Raw genomic sequence first — 10,136 nt, 5'->3', positions numbered from 1 at the left:
AATTGTATCAGCTCTTCATATGTTCCAAATCTATCAAACTCTTCATCTTTTTTTTCTTTAAGGATAGCTTGGGCATATCCTTCTATCTCTGCTTTTGTTGATTCATAACCCAAAGGTTCAACATACAACATCCTTGGTTCAACTGCTTCCATGTAGGTGAAGTCTGCATCCACCATGAAGCAAATGTCCTCTTTGCATTTGTTTGTCATAGAAGGTGGGATTCTAAATCTTTCCTTCATCTCTGTCTGATAAGTCTTCATTATCAGATTTGCACCATCATTCACCTTCTCAATAAGGTGTCTATTATACACTTCTAAAATCTTTTCCATTGTACATCTGTCACTGCTCACTATTGTAGATGTCTGCATAAATGGAAATATTTTGATTAAATAGACGAACATGTGTGTAATTAAGGACTATAATTTGAACTGACTATTCTTCACTTTCTTTATCCTCTCTAGATTCTCTATCAATTGCACTCTCAAAATTTCACACAAGCCGACCTTCTCCTTGTCAACACAAATCTTATAGGCTGCTTGTATAAAACCAGCTGTCATGTCATCCTCTCTGAAACTATAACACATTCTTGCAGCCATGATTCTGCTCAAGAATCTAACATCATCTTGCTTAATTTTTCTTATAACAATTCCTCTGCCATTGTAGATTGACTTAGTGTTGTCTAGTACTAACTTCTTAACATTTTTTTCATTGACTGGTATGCTACCTTCATTACATAGTCCCGTTTGTATAAACCCAGCTGCCATGTCATCCTCTCTAGAAGTATAACAAATTCTTGCAGCCATGATTTTGCTCAAGAATCTAACATCATCTTGCTTAATTTTTCTTATAACAATTCCTCTACCATTATAGACTGACTTAGTGTTGTCTAGTACTAACTTCTTAACATTTTTCTCATTGACTGGTATGCTACCTTCATTACATAGTCCCATTACCTCATGAATCAGGTTAGCAAAAAATTCTATCACATTATCTCCTAGCCAGTTTTTGCCATCATGAATTCTACTTAAGATTATCCTTGTCCATTCCTCATCATCAAACTCATAGTAAAAAAGAAACTTGACTATGTTGTTTTCCTTCAAATACTCAAATCCTTGTTTATAGCTCATATCCCAATTGTAAATATTGTCAAACTCCTTCGATATATGATCCTCTCCTACATTCTCAAACTTACTTCTCAGATAGCTACTAACATCTTCCAAGTGTAAGACATTTTAAGGTATTTTTGACAACACGAAATTAGGGTCATCACATGCATTTTAAACGAGGTTTACCTTCAATTTGGGTCTTCCTTCATCCTCCACATTATGAATTAAAGACTCATCCATCTTAACAAGTGAATTCTTGACACAAATCTTAGATTTAGAAGTGAAGTACCTTGATGATACACATAACTAGGGCTTTCTGTTCTTCACACTTGAAAAGTTTTGTAAACTTCCTTCAATTCGTTGTCAAATCGCTCTTGGTCACTTCTTAACTCTTGACACAGTTGAATGATACCCACAATCATGCTCGCACGACTTATATCTTCCTATAATGATCTCCACATTAATTGTGCAACTACTCAATTTGTATAAACTACTCTTTGTTAACCAATAAACTTATTTACATTCATACGACCTTATACAATCTCCAAATGACTTGCGCTCTAAATCAAAGCTTCCTCACTATCTGCTAATTCTTCCATTAACTTTGAAACCTTTAATTCGATCTCTGATTTCTGTTCCATCTCTGTAATACTTTGTCTTCGATAAAAAGTGTTTAATTCAAATAAGATGAATCACACACAATGACTGACTTTAATCTCTCATCATGTGCATCAAAATACTATTCTTCTAAAACCACATATGAACTTGATGGATAATTTGCTTTCACATATACTTCTTTGAATTCTTCAACATGCTCTTTGGGTGCTTCTTTCTTAATGCTACTATTACTGTCATTCCTTCTATAGTCTGGGTTCTTGTTGATCTTTCTCATATCCATTTTGCAAAACCTCGCTATGTGTCCAAAGTTATTGCACAACTGACAAATTGGTGTACTCTTTCTCTGATTAGGTCCATTCTGATTGATTGATGCTATGCAATTCCTCACAATGTGTCCAAAGCTGTTACACTTGTAAAATACAATATTTCTTCATGTTCCATTATCTCTTTTTCCTTTATTAGATATGCTTGAGAATCATCTATTTTCATTACCTGCAAGGTTAGTATCCCTAAACATTCTACTATTGCCATTATTACTATCAAACTTAGGTTTCCTACAATCTATTACTTTATGTCTAGAACCATGACAATTATAACAATAGAAATTAGTGACAGGTTTACAAGACTTATCTATGCAATCTTTCTTCATGTGATGAACTTCATTACATATAAAACATCTAGCTTTGAATTCATGTCTTACTTCTTTAGGTGGTTCAACTTGCTTTGTTTGCTTGGGTTCATCACATTTCTCAAGTTGACTTACTTGCTCAACTTCTTTAGGTACTTTTGTAGACTTTCTTGGTTCAATCCTATTCTGATCATTCTCCAATGTAATCGTTTGCATCTTCATACCTTTCTTTGAGTTTGTCTCTTTCTTCGGTAAGAAGATCAATATGCTCAAGGGCTTCTTCAATATTCCTCTTTAATTGTTCCATATTCATAGGGATCTTATTTAAGTTGTTAAAGCTCTTTAGAGTAATTGTGCTCTAATAACAATTGTTAGAAATATGTAATATTGAGAGGGGGGAGGTGAATTAGTATTCTACAAACTTTTTCCCACAACTGAATATTTCTAATTACTTTATAACATGCATATGAAAGTAAATCAACAATGCTAAACAATAAATAAACCCATACACAAAGAGAACTCATAACACCATATTTTGTTAACTAGGGAGACCTTGGCTAAGGGAAAACCCCAGTGGGGATGGCACCCACAAAATTATCTAGTAAACAAAAGAATCCTATTAAGGATATTGACCCTACTAGGAGTCTATGAAATACATATAGTGTCTCAATCCTTGTTAGAGGACTAGGCCCTGTTAAAAGCCTCAAACTTGTTAGGAGTTGATTCAACCCTGTTAGCAATTGGTAATACAATTAAAAATGTATGCAAGAAGAGCCCACGTCCCTAATATGCTATTATACAATATAATGCTTTTATACAAAAGAGATAGATACACAAACCTTTTTACTACTGATTGCTATACTTTGTATATCTCTGATCTTTCATCAGAATTCACATCACATAGCCTTCACATAAGCTCACATATCATATACATAGTTCACATACTTGCACATTACTTCGCATAATCACACATAACTTCACAAGTTATAATTTCTTACTTATATCTCTCCTTTTTACAAAACTTTGTCTAGTTGGCCTTAATGCTTTAACACGTTTGGTTAAATATAAATTAACTCATGCTAACTTAGGGTTAACATCTAGGATGTCATCCCTAAATGATTAAGTAAATATTTCATAACCAAAATAATTCCTTAGCTTGTTATTTATCTTTTACTACTGTGCTCTGTTATGCTCAGTTCACTCTCTTTACTGGTAAATCTGATATAACTGATGACGTACTGAATGCACCATACTATGCACTTAGCCACATCATCTGCAGTGTCTGTACAACATGTCCTTAACTATGCACATTCCAGATATCTCTGTAGACTACACAATATCAAAAGCTATCTCTGTACTGCTAGTGAAATTGTCTAACACTTAGACAATTTTCTGTCTTTGACTGTAGGGTCTTCATCTGTACATTTTGCCATCTCATCCTGAGATATATGTTGCCATAAATGAAAACCTTAACTTATCCTGCTTAGCTATATTGCTAACAAAAATTTCCAACAAACCTTGCTTGATTAATCTTTACATATTAATAGGATCGGATAGCTCCCCATTAATATCAGTAACAATAGATGAATCCTTGAATAAATTATCAATCTAATTACAAAAAAGAGGGAACACAAGAGATTTCAACATCCTTGACACAAAAGACCATTCTATCCGATCATAAGCCTTTTCAAAATCAAGAATAACAACACAATCTTGCTCAACCTCTTTGGCCCAATATAGAGCCTCTGAATTGGTGATCAAGCTTTCAAGGATATATACACCTTTAATAAATCCAGTTTGGGCATCAAAGATCACTTCATTAAGAACTCCTGAGATTATTTTGGCTAGCATTTTGGTTATGATTTTGTATGAGAGATTAAGAAGCGCAATTGGCTTCTGATTTCCAACCAGGGATTTATCCTCCTTGGGAATTAATTTAATAATCCCTCTGTTGATTTTTTCCCCTAGTGAACCCTTATCATGGGCTTCATTATAAAAGTTTAGAAGATCATAAAAAATCCAATCTTTATTCTTCTTATAAAATTGAGCTGGAAGACCATCAATACTTGACAATTTGTCATTGGCCATATCTCTAATAACACCCTTACTTTCTTCAATAGAGATTTCTTTACTCAGTGCTCTCCTCCAATCTTTTGATACTTTGGTTGGAATTAGCTTCATGAATTTTCTAAGGGCATCCTTATTTTGTTCATTATGTTCAAAGATAGACAACTTATGATAATATTTCATAAAAATATTTCTGATTTCCATAGGATCATTAGTGATTCCCAATTCACCTTAAATTTATTCTACCGGTTCCCCTTTTTGTTTAGATTTGATTAAATTAAAAGAACATTTTAAACATTTTCCCCTTTCATGAATCCAATTTTCTTTGGTCCTCACTTTTTGCCCTTGAAATCTGTAGTTTTGGATTTTCGAAAGTTCCATTCTAGTACTGGACAAGTCTTTCAAAATATTGTTATCATTTCTATGGATTTGCAATCTTTTCTCTAATTCATTTAGTTTTGATTGAAGACCCGACTCTTCCATATTCCTACTTTTGGCCCTATTCTTTCCAATAATCGGATATATATCTCTCCATAGCTTAGTAAGGATGTTCTAGTGTTCTGTGTAGTTCATATCTTTATTACAGATGTTAGAAATATAAGTAGCCATTTTTAATTTCTTCGAATGTGTCCTGATTATTGAGAAGGGACACATATAACTTAAAAGATCCTTTCTATCTATGATATGATTTGGAGCCAACCAAGCTATCGATATTAGTAGTGAAACAGCTAAGGGAATGGTCAGAGATAGAAGCTAGGGGAAAAACCATTAACATAGGGGAAGGAGTAAGGAGAGAAACCAACATACACTATGTCAATTCTACAATAGACTGATATATTTCCAATTTGATTATTTGTCCAAGTGTACCAAATATTAGAGAAGAATTCTTTTTTGCTGCTAATAGGGTCTATTAAGTTTAACCTTCTTTTAAATCTAGCCTAGAAGAAGTATTCATTACCTTTCTAGAAATTCCTAATGCCTCCACATTTATCTTCTCCTATCTCTATCATATTACAATCTCTAGCAAAAAATTCAATGAGCCTTTAGGAGAGACATAGCCAACCAGTCCCTTAGAGAGGCCCTTTCTTTGTAATCATTAGAAGCATATATATTACATATACAACATATATTACTATGAATGTTGAGGGATTCATACAACTCTATTGCAAGGGGATAAGCCATTGGTTAGAATACTATTTTCTCATTTAGGGTTAATTAAAATAGAAAAAACTCCTTTTCCCTTCTCATGAGTAGAAATAAAGTGTTTGGATTGGTTCCTAAAAAATTTCATGATTGTGAAGGAGTGGTATCTAGTCACCTTAATTTCTTGTAGAAATATGACATCTATGTTCTGTAATTTATTCTTCTAGTCTCTAACAACATATTTCCTATCTGGCATCTCTAGGTCCCTCACAATCGAACTTGTGAACTTCAATATCATTATTTTTTTGAGGGTTTTTCAATGCTATAGTCTATTAAAGCATTCAATGACTTTTAGTCTTTTGGACTTTTTATTCATGTTATTGTGTTCAGATATTGAATTTCTGTCAAGAATCTTTCTTTTTTTCCTTTATGCCTACCATTGTGAATCCCTCGTCGTAAGAATTATCAATATTTATAATCATATTGTTATTTTCAATTTGATCATCCAATTGTTCATCATCACTGCTGGTTATTAAGGTGCATTCTTTTCCATTAGTCTCCTTAGTACTTGGGTCGTCTACATTCTTATTACTCTCTTTATCACCTTGACTAATTGTCCCATCAAAAATTTGTCCAGGGTCATCCAAGTTAATGTCCCTTCTCAAACCCTTGGTAAGGTTGATATACTCCATAGATGCAAAAGAAGGAAGATTAACAACTTTTCTAATTTTGTCTGCTTTATCATTTTTAGATTCAAGGGAAAGCTACTGAGTATTTTTCCTAACCTGTGATTCCACTTCTTGGCCAATGGTGGAGTCTTGAACTAAGTTAGTAGAGTTGGGATGAACAAAGGTGCTATGATTGTTAGAAATGACTTCATAGTCTTCTAGGAATAGGGGGTTCAAAAAAGAGATAAAATAATTCTTAAAAAGGATATCAGGTTCTACAAAAATATTTATTGTATTTTCCATAACTTTATTCACATTCTTTGTTTGAACAATCTTAGGAGAAGAATTTTCTGCATTTTCCTTATTAGGCTTGTTAGAAGCATTTTTATTAACATTGTTCCAAATAGAGGAAGCTTTAACATCAATATTAGCAGAGTTAAAAATTGGGAATTTTTTCTTGTTATGACCTTTTTTCTTACAATGAAAGCAAGCACTTTGGTTACCCAACAAAATAACTTCCCATTCAAAAAAAGAATCATCCAAACTCAAAGCTAGTTTTTTAGGAATATCAACTTCAGGGGTCAAAGCGATAAGAACTCTAACATTGACATGAGGGAGAGTAATTTTTGATTCCTCTACTTGTATGAAAAGCCCAATTTCTTAAGCATTTGAGGAAAGAATGGCCAAATTTTGGGTTGGAGATTAACAATTTCCAGTAAGTGCGGGGATGTTCTTGCTAAAACTTGATCCATTTTACCTTTGACTGACAAGGGGAAGGCCCTAAAAATAGTTTTGCGCACATTCAAAATGTTTTTTTTAAGAACCTTCTCCCACATCAAATAATTCTTTAAAAAAATTATAAAAAAATATTTTTGAAGCATTATGCAAAAACTTATTGAATCCCTAACTCAATACCCCAACCATTGTTCATCCATTCATCAAATAATCTTCTAAAAGGGAAAAAATCATAATCTATAGAAGAAAAATAAGTGGCTACATTCTTTACTCTTTCTCTCTCATTTCTAAGGGCAATCCTCCTGTCATCATTAGGAGAGAGATGAAGAGTCTTATAGAGACTCAAAGAGGCCTTAATGTCTCCTCTTTCTCCAAGGTTCATAGAGTTGATTCCACCATTGCTTCTAACTCCATTAGGGTTGGCACTTGAAATTCATCTAGTTTCCATTGTTTCCACCATGAAATTGTCCATAAAACTCTATCAAGGGAGGGAAAACACCTTTTTCCCCCCAATGAGCACTTAATTGTAAGATGGTTTATCACTTGTATCTCCAACAAAAGTTATGTTTTAAAAACTGATCATCTTCACCTACACTCTTATTACTCTCTTTATCACTTTAAATAACTACCACATCAACTGTCCTTCCAGGGGGCATTAATTTCCATGCTCACTCTCACTATTTTAGAATAGAACCAGGCTCAAAGAGCCAAACTCCAAGGGCATGGAAATATAGGTGACACAAGAGAAGGGACAAAGACAACCCAAGCGAAGATACAAGGACATGGGTTAGAAAAAAGAAACACAAATAGGACATGACATAAAAAACACAAAAAAGAGAATAAAATGATAGGCATATGTTGTCGTGTAGGGCCCAAAATATTCTTTCAGGGGTGCACCACTTTATCCTTCACACAGACTCCTAGTGGCAAGTTGTAGAGTGCCTCCTCGTTCCTTGTTCTATAATTGTAAGGTTATATAGTAATAAACACACACACACACACACACACACACACACACACACACACAAATTATATCATATATATAGATAATAATAAAATTAGAACTATATGTATCCTTTAGTAATATATGAGACATTTAATGTAATATGCCCATATTTAGATGTGTTATTGCTTAATACTCGAAGAAGAAAGGGGTTATAATGTTTCCAAGGAGAAGCTTGTCTAAATCTAATCAATGATATTACTCCCAAGACAAAGTAGGGTTCAACATCCTAGAAGCCTTGAAGGAAATTTCCAAGATACAAGATGAGTTTGAACTTGTAAACAATTGGAACTCTCAAATTCTTGAGATTACCATGATTGAAAATTTGTGAAGATGTTGGAGTCGCTTTGTGCATTATTTAAAGATGCCCTATTTTGGCGTTCAACATTAGGGTAGATTATGAGTTTCATATCTCATTAGCTAAAGGGTAGGTTCCACCCTACAAATTCATCGCATTTGTTCATTTCCAAACCCATACTTGCAATTGAGTGGGTTTGAAAAGCTCATATTTTAGGTAGTTTGCTAATTAACATTTTTTCCTAAGTATAAAATAAGTTGAACAAACCCACTTTGTGATTGAATAACTTGAGCCTTGCAAAGTGTTATGAGTTACTGACTTGTGGATGCATTAATTTCTTATCAAATAGCTTATGTTTAAAGTTTGGGCCTTGCACAATCAATTTTAACTTATCTTGCACATGGTGTTCCATATAAATATGCCATCTGCACTTCTTTGAGAGATTTTCTCACTTTGAGGTCCTAGATTTCATGACCTGTTGACGATGAGTGCAAAATAAATGTTCCCCTATATTTTACACAAAAAATACGCCCCCATACTTTTAGACCTTCATGTGTCCATTTTCCTAGTTGCCAATGCCATTCTATTTGTAATTTATTATGATCTCCTGGTTATTAAATGCAAAAATATTAAGTGGTTAAGTTTTGACCAGGTGATTTTCATGAGATACGAGTTGTTTCCTTGTAATTTTCATATAAGAGTGATCCTATGTCTAAAATTTCAAATCATAGAGTGATCATCTGATGAGTTTTCAAAGCCAATTTTCGATGTAATTTATTCATGTTTTTTGCACTTTCAGTTAGTTCGCTTCTAGGTGGCCATTTAAAGGATGCTATGTCTTTCAACCTATAGATTTTTGAGGGGTACATGTTGTTGTTTCATATTGATGGTATATTCATGTAATAGTGTGTAAGATTTCAACCTCCTAAGGATAAATGCAAACTATTATTTTATGACTTGTCTGGTTGTAGATCAAAATGAAAGTGGCTTCTTTAGAAATTAATATCTTTCACCTTAGATGCAATCATGAGAAATCATTTTATAGAGGGTATATATGTATACCAAACTGTGTGCTTGTCAGTTTCAAGGGCTAAGTTATGTGTTTTGATAAACTTTTGGAGTCATTTTTGAAGGTAGTTTGTTTAGTCAGGCCACTTTGCAGATTAATTGGAAATCAAGGTTCTGTTGACATAATAGTGATATAATTTGATTCAAAGTCATAGTGAAGTGGTTTAGAGGGTTCTCCAATGACTAGGTTATCAATATTTTTTTGGGCCGAGTCCACTTGGGACCCGACCTACCCCATCGAGATTTTATCCTTTAAAGTGAACACTAAAATTTGATCTTTTAAATCACTGCAATATAAGTAATAATCTTAATATTCAAAATATGAAGAAAGAGCATGTACACTCATCATGTCATGATTCATTGATTTGCACAAAAATGAACTAGATGGAAAAGTGACAATGAGTTAGATTGCAATATGCGACACATGGTTTGATGAACAAGGTAGGTTTGTTATGACATGTGGTGTCGTCCTATGATCCAATGATCCTAACTAATGAGGTTAAAGAAAGACCAAGGAATGCAAGAGGGTTCTATGTGGTGCATGAGGATGAGCTGGATGGTGATCTTGGAGGTGACACATGTCATGATGTCGTGATGTCATGATCTAGATGGCTAGGAGATAGAATGATCATGGGATCACAACATTGAAACAAGTGGCAAGGTCAAATAGTGAGTGGGTGATGTGACAATGCTTATAGGATGCTGAGGTGGCATAGAGGTGGACTCAATGGTCAATCAAGGGCTGCTACATGACAGTCAATGATGATTGACCAAAGTCGATCAACTAGAAATTTGAGAGAAT

The sequence above is a fragment of the Cupressus sempervirens genome, chromosome 6, assembly GCF_028749045.1.
Source record: "Cupressus sempervirens isolate cs-2001-9-10 chromosome 6, ASM2874904v1, whole genome shotgun sequence".
NCBI lineage: Eukaryota > Viridiplantae > Streptophyta > Pinopsida > Cupressales > Cupressaceae > Cupressus > Cupressus sempervirens.
Note: the sequence above shows the minus strand (reverse complement) of the source record.